Here is a 25,067-nt window from a genome sequence, read left to right as displayed (position 1 = left end):
ATCATTTATTTATTTTATCCTTTATTTTGCTGGCAAATTAAAATATTTTATTTGGTTTTACGAGTGTGACGTGCACATGATGCGATTGTTAAATGCATGAATCTAGATAATGTCGAACGAATACCTTTTATTGAGAATATTTTTCGCATCCGCCCATCATATTGGTGAGATCTTGGGATATTCTCTCACCTAGGGAATTATCTAGAAAATTCACATTCACAAGTCTAACGAATAAATCCCATCATCAGGGTAATCATTCACGTTTTTTTTTAAATTAATATTTTCGTGAATATGAACCTATTACGAGCAGAATTCTTTTATCATAGATATTCTCTGAGCCTTCCCATCATATTGGTGGGATCTAGAGGTATCTTTTCACTTAGGAAATTTTTCAAAGAAAACTCGCCTTTGCAGAATCCTTTGGAAAATCCCATTATCGAGGCTTATACTTGTGTATATAAAATATCTACATGCCATGACATTTAACGATGCAATAGTGATGTGTCATGTGCCTATGAAATTTAGTATTTGTTTCTAAACCTTCCTATATCTTCTTTGTTATTTCTTTAAGATTTCCTTTTTATTATTTCTCTTTATAGGCATGTATATTATGAATTATATTTTTTATGTTATTTAGGTGTCTATCTACTTTATTGTATAGATTCTCTTTTTACTTAAATTCTATATCCTTTAAGCAATATATCTTATTTCATAGTTATTATTATTTACGTATATATTTTTTAATTCAACTTCTTTCTCTTTTTTTTTTCTTATTATCTATCCTATTCTTTTTCTTTTTTTTTAATAACCATTATAAATCTATTTTTTATAACTAAATATTTACCTTTTGTATTTCAAATGTATTCATTATTATGAATTTACCATCATTGAATATTTTATTACTTTTTATTTATTTATTTATTGTTATGAGTATTATTATTTTTCACAATACTATATTTATCTTTTGACACCTTAAGTAAATATATGTCATTTGTTCTCTTACATTTATTATTATATATTTTTTTGTTTATATTTTGACTAATTAAGTATATATAATTTTTATTTATTTAGAATTAGAAACATCGAAATTCAAAATTAAGACTCTCTTATCATACTGATGGAGTCTTAATTGAAATTCCTAATCTAAGAAAATTCATTTGGAATTGCAACTTCTTGCATTCCAAATGGACTGCAATTCCAATTGGACATCCCATCATCAGTACAACTTATACATTTTTCTCATGATTAATATTATAATATAATTTTTTCACCAAACCTATATGCTTTTCTATCTATTAATAGTGACCCTAAACATCTATTTTATCTTCAATATTACTTCTTTACCCAAATTTATTTTTTTATCTTTAAATATTATTATTACTATTTTTATTCCTTTTGAGAATAAATGCCTTTTTTATTCTTTTTTTTTTTTGCTTACCTAACCTATTTTTCCTTATGACTAAATATATATATATATATATAATATTATTACTTTTCCATTTTTCGTCTATCTAAATTTATTCCTCTATAACTAAATATACATTTTTTCTAGTTTTTAGTTAAGATCTGTATTTTTTTTGTAGCTAAATGTTTATTATAATAATAATTATTATTTTATTTACCCAAATCTACTTTTCATTACTAAATATTTTATTTATACTCTTATTTATTTGTATTTCCCTATTTCAATAATTTTCTTCCCCATATTGCTAACATTCATACTATAACACAAATATATATATTTTTTATATTTTTTATTTATCATTTGCGTAGAACAATGTTAATCTTTCTAAAAAATAAAACCAATCAAAACTAGCATCAAAATACAAACCCAATAGGTCAAAGGTCCAAAACTTACCCCAAAGCTAAGCCTAGGTCAGCCCAAAGAAGAACGGACTATGAAAAAGCCCACGAGCTTACTCCAAAAAACCTCAATTCTTTTGCAAAGCGCACCATTTTGGATGACCAGGGAAGTGAGCTTGCTCTTCCTTAAGAAACGTCGTTTGGGACTACTCTAGTTGTCGAGGAAATCCCAACAAAAAGATGCCATTTCATCATCCCTAAACCCTAGTATATAAACTTTCTTTTCTTTCCTCTCTCCCCATTTTCCCTTTTTACTTTATCTCTTTACTAGTTGGCCCCTCTCCCTTTTCTCTAGGATGAAACCTAGGCCTCCGTCCATCAGATCCCTTGCTACCGTAAGTCGTCGTTGATAGATCCGGCTCGGTGAGCTAAAAACCCTTTTCACAATTCCTCTCTCAACTCCTTCTTACCCTCCGATCCCAAAAAGAAAAAAAAGAAAAATATCAAACCTTTTAAAAGCCCTAAACTTAGAAAGAACGGTATCTTTTCATTTCTCGGTTTTTTTTTGCTATTTTCTATGATCTTAATTGTGGTTTTCAACTACTAGTAAACTAGGGAATTTTAAGGTTTTTTGATTTCTAGGGTTTTTTTGAAATCTCTTTTTTTTTTCTCTTTTTTTTTTTTTTGAGAATCTGCCTAGGGTTTTCTTTTTTGCTAGCACATTTTATAAAGCTCCCCAACACTGTGAGATGCCTTGCCAGATGCGAATTTCTCACAGTAGACCTTGACAATGCTTTAGGCTAAGTTTTAATGAGTTCATTTGTCACAGCCCAATTTCTGGGCCATGACTGGTGCATGGGCCTAATGGGCATAGTCCACTAGGCCCAAGCAAGCCTTCCTGTATGAACCTGTACGTTAGCCCCTTTATCATCCATATTCCCTTTTAAGTTCAAATAATAACTTCATTGAAATCGATTCATAAAATCTAAGTATATACTCATAATGGTATTCATCAATCTTAATATACATAAAAAGTTTGCCAAACGATTCTTAGCAAATCACATCCAGTTTACATGTACACATTCAAAGACTTTGAACGTCAGCGGAGTGACTCTAGGTGTGGGTGGTAACACTTAGTATCATGGCAAACCTACCGAACAATGGATAGGGAGGGTCACCTCGTCTTAGGATCTAGTCACCTTTTACTTAGAAACCTAAAACGTGAAGTTTAAAAACATGAGTATAAACTTAGTGAGTGAATATAGGAAGGGAACAAGCGACGATAAGGAAAGTTTAAAAATCATGATGCACTTAGATTCAAAAACAATGCAATTTAGTTTAATTCTTATTAAAACCCCTCATTTTAAACTTGATTAACTAATCCCTTGATGTTATAAATCCATGATCAACCGTGAGGTTAAAGAAGTAGAAAATATGGCAGAAACCAAGCAAGGTAGTAAACATGATAGAAGGTTTCTCACTACAGCGAGAGTGGATTCTCGCTGCAGCGAGATTCGAGCAGCAAGAACCCGAGAGTTTCTCGCTGCAATACAATTCAATTTGAAGATAATTAGCAAGATTTCAAGGTTCAACATGCAAGATTTCACATACATTACATCCACCTACTATATTCATAACTTTCTCTTACACATGTATATATACATATATAAACACGAATACCACCACCTCACTTAGCCAATGTGCACTCCTTAAATACACAAGGCAATATCATCGTGTGCACTCCCTACTTGCACACATCAACATCATTGTGTGCATTCCCTACTCGCACACATCAACATCATCGTGTGCACTCCCTAATCGCACACATCAACATCATCATGTGCACTCCCTACTCGCACACATTAACATCACTATCCACACTTTCGTACCTTGTCATCACCGGCATGTGCATCCCCACATCGCGCACACGCACGGTTATATTTGTTACACAATATTAACTATCAATACGCAACATATATATTTACATCAACATCATATAAAGCACAAGGATTCATCATATTGCACACTCACAACGTAAAACGTTTTAATAAAGGCTTGTTCCCATGCTTAATCTTTAAGGAACAATCAAATAAAAATCATTCACATGCTTCGTCCAAATACCAATACATTTCCTAAAATATTTTCAGTGCAAGTTCACTCATAGTGTCTTTGTTGATTCTTAAATCGACTCTAACTCCCACTAATAGTCCGAATGGAGATGTGGGGTCTCGTTGGGACCTATCACACATAATAGCATCACAAATCAACTTAATTCACATAACCATATTTCTAAAAGCTATCTCCTAAATCATGCTCTACTAGTTATTCCTAGCTAGCTTCCAACTACCATTAAATGGCTATCTATTTTCACCATTCTAGTCACATTAAAATGAATAGACCACCTCAACTACAAAACACTCACAATTCTAGCCACTAGCCATTCTCAACAACTAAAAAAAAATAAACTCAGTTTCATTACTCGCCTTGATAGCTTTGTAATCAAATTCCTTTTTAAAAGCTTTCGAATTCTTGTGAAAAATCTCTTTTTCTCTCTCTAAAATGTCCAACTAGTGAGAGAAAGTATTAAGGAAAGGCTTTTGAGGGTTTTAAGGTGAAAGAGTAAGAGAGCACAAAGGACTTTGCGAAAAAGTGCACAAAAGCATGAAAATCGAGGTTAACTTGAGAAAATCTATAGAGGTTTGAAAGCAAGCTCCCATGGAAGGTAAGAAAACGTGAGCAAGGAAGAAGAAGAAGAAGAAGTTGCTGGAAATTTGAAAAACTTGCTAGAAACTTAGATATTTGTGCCTTATGTTTATCCATTTTCTCACGTAATTACCAAAATACCCTTAACAAGGTCATTTTGTCTTCCCATTGCCTTTATACAATCCTTTTACTTCTTTGACATTAAGGCAAGGTCCATAAGAGTCTAGAAATACTCGGGTTCATGAAAATTTAAAAATTTTGACTCAAGATGCAAAATGACCGTTTTGCCCTTATTGGGAAAATTATCGATATTTCTATCTTCTTTATTCATTTTTACCATCATTAATTTATTATTTAGGTCTATTTAGACCTTAATAACATTTGAGAGCTACTTCTAGGAGCTCACCATGAGAAATGATGAAATTACCTTTAGTCCGTGTTATCGCGTCTACTGCTAGTTACGGGTCTATAGAGGTCAAGGTTTCACAAGTTCACTTCCGAATCACCTTTTGAACTCGGTAATTAACCTCAATGGGCATCCGTAAGCTTCATTAGCCACTATATCAAAGTACGGGGTACTACAGTCTCCCCCACTTAAAATGAATTCATCCTTGAATTCAAATCAGCGTAGGGTGAATAATCAAAGCTCTTGTTGGATCAAAACAATATCATTCTTCATCTTATGAAGAGAATTCAAATGTGCTATTAATTCTAGTCACACCTCAATCAAATCATCCTTAAATCATTAATCATGCATGTTTACTTAACCATCCACAACTCCTCTACCTTGATCTTTTATCAAACCTTCCCACATTCAAGCATTTCATAATACGTAAGGGTCAAAACACGCTTTATTTATTTCAGATATATTTAACATCATGGATGATTCAAATCTAATAACCATTACTAACCATATTCCCAAAAACAAACTCCAATACTTTCATGATCGAGTGCTCACTAGATAAATCTCAACTTATACCACTAGGCATTTCAATAAACCATGACATCCCACATACCTCCTTATGATCTTAACCAATGTCTTTAATCAATAACTCAATCTCTTAAGGTTAAAGTTGCTCAAAATTTTTCCTTTAAAGTTCCTTTCTTAGTCTCGTCTTGATTACTAATCATCTTTATATTTCCAATGCCATAGCTAATTTGTTCGTCATTAACCACATACAACATATCTAACTTGAAATTCCTCAAATTTACTCCAAATGTCAGATCTCATGGCCTAATTAGTTTATCAATCTGAGGATGAAATTAGACATTGATTTTCCTTAAGTGCAGTTTAAAATCAAGGAATCATTTACTAAGACCTTTTCGAAATTAACTTCTTTTAGCCCTTTTTACCTTAGAAAATTAAATCCATAATCATTCACTCTGAATCATGGGCATTATGCCAATCGAGGAAGATTTTACACTTTTACTTACACGAATTCAAATGCACACCTTCATGCAGAAGCTATAAACTTTTCCCCAAATCTTTATATATCAAAACTATATATTGGAGCTATACCAAAATTAATACATCATTTTCCATTGCTCCTTAGGATGGTAAATTCATGTCATACTTTTCTATTTGTGTACTTCATAATAGCTTAACAATTTCTAGCTCACAGTTAAGCTAGTTCATATGCCAAGTCTCTCAAGCTATATTAAAACACCAAGTTTGAACACGATATAATAGAATTTGATGAACTTATACCAAAAGTATAAACACTTACTTTTAAGTTAACAACATCATAATCAACTTGTTCATTGCCAAAATTAGCGATAAATTATCTTAATCATTGTCTAGCACTATAACCATTAATAGAATGTCATCATCGAATCAAATTATAACCAACCCTATGAGCTTTTGTACCAATATGCAACATATATATCCATACATATATATTTCCAAAAATTTTAACTTCGAGTAGCCTTAGGCATATCAAGCTCAGTAAGCCATATGTAAAACCAAAATAATCGACAATCAAGTTTAGAATCATTTCTTCTTATAATTGGCTAGATCATGCTCATCATTTATGGTGAATACACAAAGCTGATTTCAATATTCCATTCTCATATGAGAGTCAACCACTAATTAGCACCATCCCCAAACACCACGTGTTTTATAGTCGATTTCCTTAGTCAAAATTCATATTGTAGTATTTCAATTCTAGGTCTTGTTTCATTACCATATGTTTACTTGTATATGAGTACTTGAATTCTCAAATTATCATCTCTTTTCTAAGTAGATCTCTATAATTCCCGTAGCGTATTTCTATTCCCTCACTAGTAGTAGTATCATTTAATAAAATCATATCACCCTCGTTCTCTAAACATTTGAAACACAATTCAACCTTTGCCTACCCTTATCAGGCACTTTCCCTTGATAATTACTCAAAACAAATTGGAACTTGTGGGGGAAGCGCATTTCATAATTTATGCCTTGCGTCTACAAGTATATTGAGACCATACCCTCATCAGGTCTACCTAATGGCAAGATAATCATTGCCTTAAACCAACATTTCTAGGCATCCTTATATTTGTAACATATTTTTATACTTATGTGACATGTCAGTCACGAGCCCCAACTTAACTATATAGTCATTCACTCTTCGAGCTTTAGTGTTTTTCTCATTGTGCGAAATCTCTCATTTATCTCACCAGAATGTTCACAGAGTGGTTACAAGTCCATAACTTATAGTTCAATGCCTAAAGCAGTGAACACCATCTTATCGTTAAAGCTTTATCCTTATCTATCAATCATAGCTCTACTGCACATTTACCTATACATTGATGGGTTACTCACAAGCCACTCAAGGCCATCCAAATTCAACCTAATATAGCAAGTTAAGCTAGTATATTCCCTTATGCTTTCGATACACTTCCAAAACGCTTAAACACTTCCTTTAATAGGGTTGAACTTAAAAAATCAAGGGCTTATCTTCAAAGCCACTCATAACTTTAACAATTTAATGTATGCTTAATTTTTGCTTATTGACCTTAATAGACATTATTTAAAGATCTTCCAAAGTGTCTGTGTTCTTAATCCTGACCATACCATCTAACTTAGTATACTTGCATTGATTATCCTTAAGCTTATTATGTTCATTATAACAACATCCACATTTCTCCTATCATTTATCTTACTTTTCGTTCACTCTTTCCTTAGTCTTTAACAAGCCTTAATCTCTTGTCTCCCTTATTTCTTAGGATTTGACTTTAGTCAACATATTATTCATCTTAATACTTAACACGGTAATTTATTTCAACGTAGCCATTTTAAGAACTCTTTAACTTCTCTTTCTTTTGCTTACATGCCCATATATATAAGGCAATAAAGAAACCTTTCAATTTAGTCATCTAAACACTTTTCCAACGCATTTAAAACTTCAATTAACAAAGCTTAGCATCCAGACCAATAACCATAATTTAACTCACGAATTTCACCTTCATGCCACTCACGATTAGCCCATGCCTTATAGCCATGAGGGGTCCTTAACGCAGCAGTGTTGGGCAATCAACGCTGCAGCATTGTAGCTACTGAAATTTACCTTGTCAAATTGATTCTTCTACCTTTAAGGCTACTACACTAATCATTTTCAACTGCAAGGTTTTCCTCTAAGCCTATACCACAATTTCTATAAGCAGGTATATCTTCTCTTTGCTTATCATATGCACTAGGCCAAGTCAATACTTTTAACTCATATTATCCTATAACTCTTATCCTTAATCACAAAGTCCCATCTTAGGATATCCTTTCCATATGGTGTAATGAATTCACAATATACATATCACTACACACATAATTATTCATTATTTATGGCATCCCACAATTCTTACCATCCATAATTAATTGTCATTCTTGTCTAGTAACTCAAATAGTTATTGACTTTCGGTACAAATGATCATAAAAATAGTTCATTGTTCTCCACATTCTACATTTACGATCTTTATCAAATTAAGAATTCATCTTTCCCAGGTTCCATAATTTACCTCAATGGACTATATTTGTGTCAGATTATCATTTTATAATGTTATGGCATCATTTTTATAATTCCCTCCATACTTAAAGTTTACAATCCTTGACTTAATCACGTTAACCATTCAAAGTATCACCTATAGTCTCACTGATTTCTCCCATTATTCATCTTAATAACTTTTGACCTTTCACAACACATTCCCCATACATGTTAGGGCATTCTCAATCTCATACCTAGCTTATAGTCATATAACCACCAATTAGGCTAAGTCCTTCTATTGGATATCTCCTTCCATATGACGCATGAGGATCAGAATGTGTACAACTCCAAGTGTATGTCTACATATTGATAACCTCCATAAATTTCATGATAAGGAAACCCACAATTTGCATAACTAGCTTTCTATCACAAGTATGCGATCGGAACATTAATCTCAATATATCTATTCCACATTTGGTGGTATGTTAAAATTACCTTTTGAACACATTGCACTATTAACATTCATATACCTTTACCATGACATTTAGTGCAAATTTGATTAACCAATGATCTCTAAATAACTCTTAGGTACATAAATATCAAAGTATACATCACTTCGCGTTGTGAGCTTAACTTTACTCATCAATCCTTAACCGTTAACATCGGTAAGGTGGACAATTCACTTAATCGTTGCATCTCGCTTTTGCGGCCATAAGATCCAAATTCATAAATTTAGGATGCAGAAGCTCTTTTTTCGAGCTTATCCAATAGTCAACATTTTCTAAATCTCTTACCTTTAGAGAAATCATATTCAAAACTGATCATTTACATCATAGGTTGCATGTTGAACCATATAAACTTTTAAATTGATCTTTAAAGCAACGAGTACTTTTCTTAAATGGGCCTCAGGCATAAGGCATTTTTTAGAATGGTCCTCCTTAAAATTTTAACTATTTTTAGCCAAGAGAAAAAAATTGGACAAAATTATCTTTAATGAAACCGACCCATTCACTAGGCTCCGCTCCTTAACCCGAAACCTATTAACGGGTCAAGTATGTCCTTTATGTGGACCACAACTCTTTGGTTTTCATCGAGAGACCGTACATATCCTCAGAAGCAAGTTTGCAAAAGTATTCCTCGACAGTTCAACTTTTGAGCATTTTGGTAGTGGTAGGAGCCTTTTGGAGCGGTTATTATTCGCACAAAGGTAGTTCACATATTGAGCAGTGTGAGGAAGTTGACATTACGCTGAGAAAGGTATAATATTTTTTTATGAATTTTTTTATTTTATTTTTAACCATGTTGAGGTTTTTGACAGAATGGTTATTGTTCATGTTTAGAGTTAATGTTTTTGAGCGTAAACCTATACATATTGCACGTTCATATTGATATTCTTGTTGTTTGAAATTTTTGAATATAAACATGAAAGTGGTATTGTTGGTGTTGTTGGGGTGGAAAGGTGACCTGCCATGTGTGATTGGTTGATATGTATGTGTTAGGAATTTGGTTGATGGTTTAGATATTGTGTGAGTGAGGGCATGCTTAGGTGGTTGGCACCTTTTGAGTGAGTAGATTTTGGCATGGGGTCACGTTGGGGTGCGTGATTGAAAAAGGGTTTAACTTAGCGTGACTGATTGATAGGTCATTGCATGACTAGTTTGTATGTTATTGCGTGAATATTGTTTAGGCATGGCTTTAGTTAGTGTGTGCGTGATTTGATTAGTTGTTCTTAGAATTGCGTGACTTGTTTATAAATCATTACGTGATTTAATGTTAGTAATTGCGTGACTAATTGATTAGGCATTGCGTGACTATTGTTGTAAGAAATTGCACGAGTGTCATAACTGCAAGAAATTTATCTGCATGGGTTCATTTTGTATTATTTTGGGTCAATTGTAATGCTTTAATGTGTATATGTTGATTTACTTAATAATCCATGCTCCACACTTGGATTAATTATTCTATTTCAGGGATGTTTAAAAACAGTTAAAAATATTGTTAGGGTTATTTTTTGAGTGAGCTTATGAGGAGGGCTATTTTTCAGAAATTCCTTTATTTTTTTTTGTTAATCTACAATGATGGTATTGACATGACTAAAATGGGAATGTTATCTATTTTATGTTGCAGATGTCCAACACAAGAATAGAGCATGAAAACATGGAGTCCTTGCTTTGTGTGCTGAGGCACCGGTGGGGGTTCAATGTGGTCATTAATATCCACTGTAAGTGGTCGTATTTGCACTTGATATGTGAGATGTTGTGTCAAGTGAACGAGTTGGAAAGCTTTAAGAGAACATGCTTCAGGCACATGATGGACGTCGAAGTAGACAAAAGTTTATTCTATGCCAGTCTCGTGCACAATCTAATGCTGCGCAGAATCAATGAACCTGATGCCACAGAGGTAGAGTTATGGTTCGTAATAGGGAAAACAAAGGCCCGCTTTTCAAAGAGGGAGTTCTGTCTAGTGATAGGACTGAAGTTTGGTCCCCTATCGAACTTCATTGTCAATCCTTATGAGGCCCTCCTTGGAGGAATTCACCTACTATATTAGGGACTTGGGAAGGAAGTGAAGATCCAACAAGTTTTAAACATGTTCAAGGGAGGGCAGTTTCAGCAGGAGGGAGACGCGAGCAAGATGACCCTTGTCTTGATCGCTACCAACGTTTTATTCGGTCAAGACTACAGACGATCTGTTGTTCCATGGTTGTTGTCGTTGGTCGAGAACATCGACAAGTGGAATGCATTCCCATGGGGCACATATGTTTGGAGTTTGACAGTGGATTACTTGTTGAGAGGTTTCGAACCTCCTGCTGCAAGCGAAGCAGATAAGAAACGCTACCACCTATACGGATTCATATGGGCTTTTCAAGTAGTCTGCCATAGCCTAATGTTTATCATTATCATTATTGTTTTCGCGTAAGAATTTATGAGGTGACTAAAAATGTTACACAATTGATGTGCAGTTTTGGGCGTTGGAAGTAATACCTATAATCAGAAGCTTGTTCGGAAGGCAATGACAGTCCGAACAAGTTTGGCCAAGAATGCTTAAATGGCATTGTGACGAGAGGCCTACAAGGTTCCACGCCAATATTGCAAGTTTGGAGAGAGAGGGCAAGGTGAGTAAAGAAACCATATTTTTTTGGGGCTTGGTTAAATTTTATTTTTATTGTCATAGGGTAGTGAGGGTTATACCTAATGGCAATGTATGTTTTGGTGCAGTTGTGGGCAGTGACAACGTTGGAGCCAATGGCAGAAGAGATGTTGACCGCATACTGGGCGAACATTGAGGTCAATATCTTTGAGGGGCAGCAATACATTCCATTATGGAAGTTGGAGGGTCGCCCAGAATTCGATCCCCAGCAAAGGAGGAAAATAATGGATCGCAAAGGGAAAAGTCCAATACGAGGAGCCGTTAAGCGGAGACGCACTGCGAAAGAGGAGGTCTATTCCGATTTCGGTGCTGCTGAGGCACCTCATTCTCCTCTTGCAGCTGTTCATGGTGCTTTTGTTGCTGCCCCTTCTCCTACTTCAGGTGCTACCTGTCACGACCCGGTACTCCCTTCAAGCTCGTGACAACTGTCGCGACGTCCCGATAGACATTCATTGCCCGGAATGCCAATTGAAACCTCGTAAGGCTTTAATATTAGTTTTTGCACCTCCCCTGTGAGCAACAGTTGTTAAGTATCATGTTTTGAGAGATTATAAACTATTTCCAAATCAAAACAATAGAAAAATAATTTTTTTCTCACAGGGGCATTTTGGTAATTTTTTCTCAAAAATCTTGAAACTAGCTAAAAATGTAGTATGCGAGTGGAAAACACATATTTCATAATCAAAAATAAGTTTAGATGTCTAAAACATTCATTTAAAGTGAAACTATAACTATTTGAATATAATAAAAATATTCAATAAAATATTTTATTTTCTTATAAAACAATATTTATAGAGTTACTGATAAATAATTTTTGTAGCGTAAAAGCTAAATAAATTCATACATACTGTAATATAGATAACCAAAGCATAAGATTTAATTTACCATGACATGTGAGCCCATGAACGACTAAAAGTATCAAAAGCGGTAAACCTACAGTTTTTGAGGATGCAAGTTCAACTGTAGCCTTCAACGAAATGAGCTATCTACCGACTATTCTGAGCTTGAAAGGGGTGGAAAAGAGGGTGGTGAGATTATATAATCCCAGTGAGTAAACAAATACCATCTAAAATATCTAAAACTGAGTAAATGGAGACAGATAAAATAGATTAGTATAAAAATGATTCATAACATTTCGAACTCATTTGAATAAGATAAAATAGATTCATTTCACCAAAATAAACAACAAGGCTTATGATTTCTTGAAAAGCTTGACTCATGCCAAAATCATTCTCATACTCAGTTATCAAGGATACCTTAGCTTGGGCTATCCCAACCGAGTCCGCCAAGGCTGTTAAAAGTCATGTACGCATAAACCATGTTTTTATTTTGAAAACATAGCTGTTCCTTGGCATTGGCTAAGTTCACCCTCACGTGGTGGTTTGGCATGAACTGAACTCTAAAGTTGTACCTCAGGAGTTACCCTACGTGCCTCCCCAATCGAGGTAAGAATATAATAAGATTCCTTGCCCCTTAAAAAGGCTAGTCCATAGAACCTGCCCACTGCAGCAAGCTAAACCCACCATACAATAAAAATTCAACAGCATGACATGGCAGTTTTATCATTATCCGGCTTATCAAGGCAAACAACAGTTTATACATTTTCAGCACATTTACCAATTCAACCATTCATGCCAATATTATCATAAGCCATTCGATTCAAACCATGAATTTACAACACATGAAAACAGTCTCCAATTACTCTATTTTCAAACCATCATTCAATTTCAAGACAATGTTATAAAATCATTTCATTAAATCACATTTTAATTACAAAACACAAAGATTTACCATTTAACTCATTTTCCATAAAATCACAAAATCGGATAAAAACCACTTTAGATAATTAAGATGATAGTAAGGTTACTCACTATTTTGGGAGTCAAATTTCGAGTACTCCGATTCTTGATCCTCGGGTACTATCTCTTTACTTTTGCCATAAAGCTCATCACTTAGACATAATGCACAATAAGCCATTTACTACATTTGTGCTAAATCATTGTAAAACCAATTCAGGCTTTATACTAATGCATGAAATGGGATGTGAAATACTCGGGTAACTATCTAAATACTGTGTTCAATATAAATTCAATTATGTACCTAAATAAAATGGTATTGGCCTATTTCGATCTATCACCAGATTAATTGGCCAATATGTCCAATTTAACTCCAATTAACTCCATTTTTCTTCCAATTCTCCAAACCATCAAACACAAGTCAAATAACATAAAATTTAGCAAAATCATCTTCACATTTTCTCTTGGGAATTTTGGCCATGGTGGGTGCATCAACACTATGATTTTTCATACTTGATTTTCTCACCGTAATTCATCATTTCCTAACCAATTCACTTGAAATAAAATCAAATCCACCATCCACACTCTACATGGAAAATTCGGCCAATGATGGGTTATGGAAGAACATGAATTTTTCTTGCTTGATTTTCATGCTACACATCACCAATCAACTAAAAACACTAGAATATATGAAAATCTAACCAAAACAACCATCAAAATCTCTCTCTAAGTGTTCAGCCAACAAGAGACCCATCATGAAATCATGTGATTCAACTATGGAAAATGCAAAAGAATGTATGGGAAAGGTAGATCACAAGTCAAAATCAAGAACTTTTACCTTTGATTGCTTGATTACTTGAAATCCACCAATTTTCTCTTGAATTTTCACTCTAGGGTTTTTGTTCTTTCTTTGCTTCCTTTGTTCTTGCTTTGGCCAGCCATAATGAAGAGAAATGGGCTGGTTTTGTGCTAGTTTATAAGGAAAATAATAAAGAAATAAAAGCTTGACACTTGTCACCTTACCATTGGTCCATTTTTAAATCCTTAACTATTAAGCTTTCTTTCTCCACCATATAAAATCCTTCAATTATCCATGAGAATAATGGGTGAAATTCATGTGCTGGACAAGTGTTGGGTGGTGTAAAATTACAATTTTACCCCTAGGTGGCAAAATGACTATTTTGCCCTTTATGCTCGAAAAAATGTCAAAATTAAAATTCTTCACTTCTCAAACTCAAATTATACTCCAAATGATCAATCTTAGTCAAAAATTTCATCCAACACTCACATCTTAACCTCGGGTAGCAAAATGACCATTTTGCCCCTAGGTAATGAAAATTCCAATTTGACTCTAAATCTGTCCTCGAACTCTGAATCACCATTTTAAGTCATTATGGGAATTTAAAATTCTCAATTTCATCTTAAAATCTCTATTTGGACTAGTTCGAGGCTTAATTTAACTTAATTGTACCATTTGGTACAATACTGTCCTTAACGATTTTCAAGGTACCGAAGTAAGCAAACATGCATTCTTAAGTAAGAATGGCATAATAAACATATTGTAGAGCTGGGCTTGACACTGCCCCCCATGTTGAGCCACGCAACCGGGCGTTGCATTCGTAGATGACTATGAGCATTAAGCGAGAGCTGCAAAAGATGCAGACATAGTGGAAGAAAGACCTTTAGTCATTACAGACAAATATGCAGATGTAGATGCAATCAATGTAGTTGGAGATTCAGCAGTCAATGCAGTTGGAGATCCAGAGGGCTATGCAAATGCAGAAGCAGTCAATGTAGTTGTAGATCAGCAGTCAATGCAGTTGGAGATCTAGCGAGCGATGTAGATGCAGACGCAGACGCAGTCACTGCATGAGCATATCCAGCACTCACTGTAAGGGCTGGAGGATTGGATTGTCAGTCGACTGATCGATCGTTTTGAGGTATGAGGTTTTATGTTATTAATCGCGTGAGTTATAACATGTACGATGTATATATTCTTTTAATGTGTTTAATTTTTTTGATCGTTTAGGGTCGAATCTCACTTCCCAGTAGCCCGATTGAACATCATCCTACGCCTATGCCATCTTCGATAGAGGCAGCTCAGCATTCTTAGCGCACACCTTCTCCCGAGGCTCCACCTCCTCCGTTTGAGGTCGAAGAGAGACCTCATTCTGCGAGTAGTGGAACTACAACTTTCGCGCGTCCTGCTCCTATCCCAACTTTAGTAGAAACCCCCCTCCATGGTGAGATCACACCTTCTATTGAGGCTCCACCTCCACCTGAGCCTTAAGATGCACATGTGATCTTGGCCAACAAATACCTTCGAAGCCCATACGTTAACCCGCTATTAGTCCAGCGCAAAGCGAAGGACGATTTGAAAGACAGATATGAGTCCTTTCTGAAAAATGACCAAGCTAGGTAAAATGAAAACAGTAGACCATATTAGGGTTAACGGTTCTAAGGTATTTATTACATACATAGACCTTTTGACATGGGTATTATTATGTGGAAATTGTGAGGAATGACCTTTATAGTAAGGTAACTTCATTATAATTTTAATTTAACTCTATTTTAAATATGCAGGGTTGACATTCTGGGCATCGAAGGGCAGGAAAGCCCTAATTTGTTCCGGCAATTGGAGATGCCGATAGAGTTGATGGACACCCAACAGATTGATGCATGCATTTGTGTGTTGTGTAAGCGGGTGCGTGAGCACCATCCACAACACTACAAGCAAAGAATATGCATCGTTGACTTTACATTCTATGTAAGTATATTATATTTTACTAAGTTGTAATTATTCAAATGTATGGGTTTTGGGGTTACTTAATTGCATCTAACTATTGTGCATAACGTAATTGACAGCTTATTTTGCTCCATCTGAGCCAAGAAATACGACCTTCCCCCATCGAGAAGACATTCAAGCTGAGTGAGGCAGCTTTGTCAGAGGATGTGCTTGCCTATGCAAGGGGTGGGAGACCTCCGTGGGGTTTGCCATGGTATGAGGTTGACTCAATTCTCGTACCGTGCTTATTCGGCGGCCACTAGGTGGTAGTGCACGTTAACTTGGTGAAATGGATTATGAGGTTAGTGGACTCATCGTACGGTCAGAAAGAAGCACTGAAGTTTAGCTTGAGTGATACGCAGATAAGTCCCTTAACATCATTGTTTCCCATTATATGCCACCGGTTGGGGTACTTTGACAGCTCGTGCCGTCAAAAGTGAGCTTTTTACGCGGATGACATATAGGTTAAATGAGAAGACCTCGATACAGTAAGATTCGTACAGTTACGGGGATTGGGTTATTGCCTCGTTGCAATGGTTGATCAGCTCGGAGGATCATACGCTAAAGGCAAACGCCATAGAGGGCATTCGAACAAAGTTTGCCCTTGAGATTTTTGCCAATAGCTCAAGTTGTTAAAATTTTTAATTTGTTTATTCTTTTTCAATCTGTAAATAACATTAACATTATTCTGTATCATTTCCATATTATTCTTTGTTGTATCATTTACATATTATTCTTTGTATTCATTCATGTGATAAGCATACGAGTCCAATAAGAATGGCATTCTTTGCATTGCGTGACATAGGGTTGTAAGCAGTTGCTATTGAATTGTGTGAATGGTGTGGATGGAATCGCGTCAGCAGTTGATATTGATTAGCAGGAGTATTTGTTATGGAGTCATGCGAGTACTAAATTTTGAATCACGTCGGTAGTTAATATGAAATCGCGTGACATGACTTTTTAGTGGAATCGCGTCACTAGTTTATATTGACTTGCGTGAGTAATAAATGTGGAGTGGTGTTACTAGTTAATATGGAAGCGCGTGACATGACTTCTTCGTTAAATCATGTCACTAGTTTATATTGACTCGCGTGAGTAATAAATGTGGAGTGGCGTTACTAGTTAATATGGAAGCACGTGACATGACTTTTTCGTGGAATCGCGTCACTAGTTTATATTGACTCGCATGAGTAATCAATGTGGAGTGTCGTTAGTAGTTATTATGGAATGGCATCAGTATTTATTCTAAAATCGCGTGAGTAGAAAAATGGAGTCCCGTGACTAGATGATATGGGATCGCGTGACTATTTACGCTTACATCACGTGACTCACCTATTTTGTGTATTGTTCTTCGAATAAGGGTAAGCCAATTATCATCGACAATATCAAACCATAACTCAACCCCAAGCACCATCATAACAAAATATCGAGTTGAACACCCTAAACCTTCAACCAGATGAAAGTTAAAGCACATGTTTAGGGAATTTAAAGAAAACAAAATACCACAAGTCAATTATGAGAAATACAAACTACAGTATCCATAATCCAGTTATACAAACAACTCTGAAATATGAATGTTCATCAGTATGGTTGACTCAGCCAGAACCAATGACAACGGAATTCCTTTTTCTCTGAGGTTAATGTCGGAGAAACTTATCTGAGGATAGTCAAATTTGCAGCGCTTCTACTGTCGAAACAGCTGGATCTGTTCTTTGCATTAGAATATTCTCAACATTCTGTATCCTCAATTCCAATGCTTGCATTGTAGTAGTTTGATTACTGAGTTTCTCATCAATGCTCAGAAGCATATTATTCATCACATCATTGGAAACAGGAACTCTAGACGGTTGTCTAGATGGAGTATCATCAGCAAGATGAACTGGGCTGCCTTCGACAGAGTTCAATGGCTCATCAAGACTCAAGTCATATCCCTTTTTCACGAGTCATCGAAAGGAGAGAGTACAAGGCCTACTACTGGTCCAATCAGCTATATACCTATTGCTCCATATCCCTTTCTTCTTAACTAGAGCCGATATGATGTTCTCGTATGGAAGGGTCGTCTCTTCTCGCATGGCAACGTCTCTCATTCTCATGATCATATATTCTGTAGTATTAATGCCAAACTTGCTTCCAATTGTTTCCATCATCCACAGATCCTCAGAGCTAATGTGTCTTAAAAGATTCATCCTTCCCTGTACTGTGGACTCCAGAAAATTATGTACCAGCCTATCTGGTGCAAAATTCAAACGACGAGCAAAACATGACTCTGTGGTGTATGGTTTTCTTTTGCCTGTCACATGGGCCCACATGCGGGCCGTGTCAAGCCTAGCCCTAAATTATCTACCATGTTACACATGAGACTAATAGAGTGATTATATATTTGAACAGCTCTAGAAGAATATTTAAAAGTTGGTATTATGCTTAGAAGTACAAGTAAGTCAATTTATACCTCGAACTAATTAAAATAGGGATTTTAAGGTGAAATTAAGAGTTTCACAGTCCAGGGATGACTCAAAATGGTAATTCGGAGTTCGAGGATCAATTTGGAGTCAAACCGGAATTTTCACTATTTAAGGGTAAAATGATCATTTTCCACTTGGGGACAAAATTGGAATTTTTAGAAAATATTTTTGGCCCCATTTGACTTATTGGAGTATGATTTGAGGTTTAGAAGTGAAAAATTTTAATTTCGGTGAAATGGTAATTTTGCCACCTCGAGGGGTAAATCGGTAAATTTTCACCCCCGACACTTGTCAAGACCAAGGGATTTTATTCATTATGGAAATGGATAAACATGAGAAATGTGTGGTGGAGAATTAAAGAATTAAAAGTCAAATATTTAAAATTTGAACCAATAAGGAAATGCCATGTCTCATGCTTTTATTATTTTATTGTTTCTTTATAAAAAAGGCATAAAAAATCAGCCTATTTCTTTCATATGGCCGGCCAAAACCAAGAGCAAAGAAGAACAAAGGGAGAAAAGAAAAACAAAAACCCTAGGTGGAGAAATTCAAGGGAAAATTGGTGAAAATTCAAAGAAATAAGTGACAAAAGGTAAAATTTCTTGATTGTGACTTGTGATCTACCTTTCCAATGCATTTCTCCTCATTTTTCATGGTTAAATTATATGTTTTCATGACAAATTCATGGCTGGTTGGAATAGGTATGGAGAGAGAATGATGTTAGATTGATTTGATTCTAAGTTATGTTAGTGTTTTTAGTTAGTTAAGCATGTTTAGAAACAAAACAATAAGAAAAAAATCTATTTTCCCCATGGACCTTCAATGGCCGAACCCTATGTGAAGTGTAGAAGTAATGAATTGATTTTGTGATCAAGTGAATTGGTTGAAAAATTGATGAAATGATGATTTATGGTGAGAAAATGGAATGGGAAAATTTTTAGTGATAGTGCACCACAATGGCTGAAATTTTCAAGAAGAATTGTGATGGTTGTTAGGCTGAATTTTAGATTATTGGAATTATATTTAGTGAATTGAAATATTAAAAATGAAATAGAGCAATTTGGAGTCAAATCGGACACAATTGTCATTTAATCGGGTAATAGGCCGAATTAGGTTAGCATCGCATTTAAGCGGTAGTCGGATAAGTTGCATATCATATCATGCATATACACCGAGCCTGAATTGATTTTATAATGGTCAAGCATTGATGTGGTGAATTATGTATTGTATATTGTGGATAGGTGGTAAGTAAATTACACTGGTAAAAGTACAGAGATTGTGCTTGGAGACTGAGATTAGGAGTACATCGGCTCCTAGAACTGTGAGTAAACTTATTATCGTCTTAATTATCTAGAGTAGTTTTATACAATTGTGTGATTTTATGGAAAATGTGTTTAAATGGTAAATTGCTATGTTTTAGGAAAAATTATGATATTATAAAATGATTTTACAAATTTTTTGGAAAATTGAATACTGGTTTTGAAAATAGAGTAATTGGAGATTGCTTGCTTGTGTTGTAAATTTATGATTTTAAATTGAATGGCTTATGACAATATATGAGCATGAATGGCTAAACTGATTTTTGGTGTTAGAATTATTGTATTGTGTATTCAGCCTTGAGAGGCTAGGTTGCGATAAATTGCCATGTCATGCAGAAAAAGATTTTATAAGTCAGGTGGTAGATAAAATAATCTATAGTCACTGCAGTGGTGGGGGTTTCTATGGACTGCCTATGAGAGGGGCACGGTAACCAAATTATATATTTACCTCCGGGGGGAGATGTTGGATGAAGTATTTCCTGAGGTAAAGATTTGAGTGCACTTCACGTGGACCACAGCATGAGAGTGAGACTCAGCCAACGCCAAGTCATGGCTAAAATTTCGGATGTAAAGATATTTAACAGCCTTGGCAGACTCGGTTGGGATAACCCTCGATCAAGGTATCCCTGATAACTAAGTATGAGAATGATTTTTGACACGAGCCAAGCTTTTCAGGAACTCATAAGCCTATTTGTTTATTTGGTTGAAATGAGTTGAAAGGTAATGAAATTACAGTATGATGACTTATTTTAATTTGTCTCTATTTACTCGCCTTTAGATAGTTTAGATGGTGTCTGTTTACTCACTGGGATTTTATAATCTCACCACCCTAATTTCCTCACATTTCAGGCTCGAGGAATTCCATAGTTAGCTGACTTTGACAAGGACCTTCATTTGGACTTGAATCGGCAAAAGTTGTAAGTTTTAAGCTTTCGATACATTTAGTTAGATGTGGGCCCACGTGTTTCTGTAAAAGTAATTTTATACTTTGGCTATTTGCTTTATAATATATATGAATATAATTAACTTTTACGCTATAAGAATTATTTATCGATAGCTTTATAAAAATTATTTTACGAGAAAATAGTTTATTTTATTGAATATTTTTATTATATTCAAATGGTCAAATTTTCACTTCAAATGAACATTTTAGATACTTAATTTGTTTTTAAATCACTAAATATATATTTTCTGCTTACCTACTACATTTTAAGCAAGTTTTGAGATTTTTGACAAAAAATGACGAAAATGCCCCTGTGAGCTATAAAACAATATGTTATGTTTTGATTTGGAAATGATTCGTAATCCTTCAAATTACGATATTTAATAACTATTGCTCACCGGGGAAGTGCGAAAGCTGATACGAGAGCCTTGCGAGGTTTCGATCGGCATTCGGGGTGAAGAATGTCTGTCGAGGCTTTGCGGTGGTTGTCACGGGCTCGATGGGAGTTTCGGGTCGTGACATGTAAAACCCGACCCTATAAACACATGTCATGACATACATGCACTGAGTAGCATGTTATTATGCTAGGAAAGCCCCTAAGAATAGACGAAACCCGATATTGTACCTAACGGTACACTTGAGTTGATTTAACCTCGAACTAGTTCAAATAGAAATCGTAGGATGAAATTTAATATTTTACAGTCCATGAATGACTAAAAATGATTGTTCGGAGTTCGAGGGTTCATTTGGGAAAAAATTGAAAATTTTGATGTTCAAGGGCAAAATCATCATTTTGCCACCTAAGATAATAATTTGATCATGGAGTGAAATTTTTGACCAAGATTAACTATTTGGAGTATAATTTAATGATAAGAAGTGAAAATTTTCAATTCCGGCAACTTTCGAAACGTAGGGGCAAAATGGTAATTTTGTCGTCCCGGGGTAAAATCGTAATTTTCAGCACCCAAAACTTGTCAAAATCATAGGATTTATTTAATTTTGGTATGAATAACTATGGCATTTTAAGTGGTGAAAAAGTTGAAGTTTAAAGGATGAAATTTTAAAAACGGGCCAATGAAAAAGTGACGCAAGGCACTTTTAAATGATTTAATATTATTTTAAAGGAAAATCAGCCCATTTAAACCCCACATCAGGTGATGGTCGGCCATAAGGAGAAAATAAGAGAGAAAATAGGGAGGAAAGAAAGAAAAGAGAAAAACCAAAGGAAAACTAGAAAATTCAAAGCGAAATTCGCGTTTTTGGTCCGTTTACGCGTCTAACGGTAAGATTTTTCGACTTTAGCTTGATTTCTACCTTTCCTATGCCTTTGTTTCCATTTAGCATGCTTGAGGAGAGAGATCAAAAAGTGATACCAAGGGCTGGCCGAATTTCAAGGGGAAGGATTTTGAAATTTTTATGTTTTGATTCTTAGTTAAATTGATAGTTTTAGTTAGTTAAATGTGTATAGAAATCAAATAGGGCAAGAAAGTATGAAATTCTCACAATACCCACCCTTGGCCGAATATTCAATGATGTACAATAATGATGAACTGATTTTATTCTAAGAGAAATGAAGAGAAAATGATGAAAAATGGTTAAATGTGATAGAAAAACAAAGTGAAAAATTAACCGAGTTAATGTCCCATTTTTGACCGAATTTTTCAAGGAGGAAAGTGAGCTGATTTTAGTGATTTTGGAGGGTTATTGGCTGATATTTAATGGTTAGAAATGTTGGAGAGAAAATGGGATAATTTAGAGCTAAAATGGAGCGCGTTAGTAATTTATCGAGTAAAGTGCCAAAAATAGTTTAATACCGCGTTTAAGCCGTTTTAGGCTATTGCATTTCATACCATGCATTAGTATAGGATTAAGTCAACTATATAGTGATTTATCATCAATGTGGTGAATTGTGTAATTTTTGCAATGTGTCCAGGAGGAGAGCCTTCCGGTAAAGGTAAGGAAGTCGTTCCCGACGAACAGTGATCGGAGCACTTAAAAAGCATTTAATTTGTACAAACAGTGAGTAAACTTATTATTATTGAAAATTATCTAGAGTTTATTTTTAAATGCTCTTTATGTATTTTATGAAATGAAAATGGGATTAAAATGGGACTTTTGATGTTTTAGAAATAAATGTGACAAATAAATATATTGTGTTGATTATCTAAAATAAGAAACTTTTGATCATGAAATTGAGTAATTGGAGGCTGCCAATTGTCTTGAAAAATATATTTTCCTATGAATGGCTTATGATATATGAGTATATGTGGCTATATTTTATAATTACATTGGGAGTTTATGTAAGCTGTCTTTTACTATGCAGGCTGGATAAATAAATAAAAGCCACATTATACTGTCAAAATTTTATTAAAATTGGTGGGTTTAGTCACTGTAGTGATGGGTTTTCGTGGACTGCCTATTAGAGGGGTACGGTAAACCCGATTGCATAGTTACTCCGGTTGTCGAGGCGAAGAGAGTAACTCCCGAGGTAGTGTTAGAGCTCACTTCACGTCGAACCCCCATGTGAATGTGTAACTCGGCCAACGCCAAGGAATGGCTTGTTTTCAAAACTAACATGTGTTTAACATGTAAATATCTTAACAACCTTGGCAGACTCGGTTAGATGCCTCGGCCAAGTTATCCTTGAGGACTAGTTTTTGGCTTGAGCCCTGTTTCTAATAAAAGTCATAACCCTTAATAACTGTTTTGGTAAATTATAAATATGTTATGGTTTAAGAAATAAATTGAAAACCTTATGAAATGGTTTGTGATTTGTTGTTTAAACTTGCCTCTATTTTACTCGTCTTTAGATATTTATGATAATGTCCGTTTACTCATTGGGATTGCAAAATCTCACCCACCTCCTTTCCAAATATTTCAGGCCTATGGTAGCTTGTAGATACCCGATTTTGTCGAGGATTTCATTTAACCCCTCTATCTCACAGACAGTAGGTTACTATCACCAGCACTTGGTGTATTTATGGGCCACTTGTCATTGTAATTATTATTGTATATTATAACTTTGTAAATTATTGTATGTATGAATTTATTTTACTTCCACGTTACAAAAGATTACTTACACGTGTTTCTATAAATATTGTTTTATATAAAAATGCTATATTTTAATCAATATTTTGAATAGTAATATTTGTCTATAAATCCTTTTAAAACAAAAATAAAATAATTTTTGTCTTTTGATTTACTTGAGGCGAAAACAACTGATAATTGTTTAAAACAGAATGTTTAACAACGATTGTTCACAAGAAAGGCAAGAAACTGATACGTAAGCCTTGCGGGGTTCCGATTGGCATTCCAGGTAATGAGTGTTATCGGGACGTCGTGACGGTTGTCATGGGCCCGAGGGAGGTTCCGGGTCGTGACATGACAAGCCGTGTCATATGATGGGGGAGTTTTGTATTGTCCGTGTTTATACTCCGTTGTCAGGAGCTTCCCAATATCAAAGGGAGTCACTGTAAACTTTATTCCTCCCTAAAACACGTTCAAAAATAAATAGGTCAAAATCTCTAGGATTTTCAAATTCATTTTCACTCCAGCAAATGTTGGAGTAAAATTCCCTAACAAGAGTAGGGCCATAATCAAAATATGGAAAGGTACTTAGACCCTTAAGTTTACCCATGTCAAAAACGAAAGTAAGTCACCTTCAAGGTATATGTTTTCGTTTAAACTTTCCCAATCTACCACTTTCCCGCACGATATCATGGCATTCTTTATTACGCAATGCCTACCACCATGTGATATGTCCCTAAACCGTAAGGGAGAGCACATATCATTACCTGGTTCAATTGATAAACCAATTGATGCAGCAGGCAGTTGAAGATCTAGTTTCCATTTTTTCCTTGATCGTAGGGTAGAGTATTCATCATCACCCATACTTTGGTCGCCATCGCCATGAACATTGGGTATGCTCGAAGATGCGGCCATTGCTTAAGACAGTGTAGGACGGTTCAACTTTTGTGGTTTAACTTCTCTTCACCCTTAAACTAAGTTTGGAATGGTTGGAAGATGAAACGACAGCTATTGATAGATATTGGGAAGACTGAAATATGAAAGAATCGGTTGGAAGCTATCTTATGCCCTTTATGTTTTTTGATTACAACGGTCGACATTGGAACAACTATTAGGATTATTATAC

The sequence above is a fragment of the Theobroma cacao genome, chromosome 5, assembly GCF_053813885.1.
Source record: "Theobroma cacao isolate CCN51 chromosome 5, ASM5381388v1, whole genome shotgun sequence".
NCBI classification, from domain to species: Eukaryota; Viridiplantae; Streptophyta; class Magnoliopsida; order Malvales; family Malvaceae; genus Theobroma; species Theobroma cacao.
The sequence above is the reverse complement of the archived record's forward strand: the minus strand, read 5'-3'. Positions refer to the sequence as shown.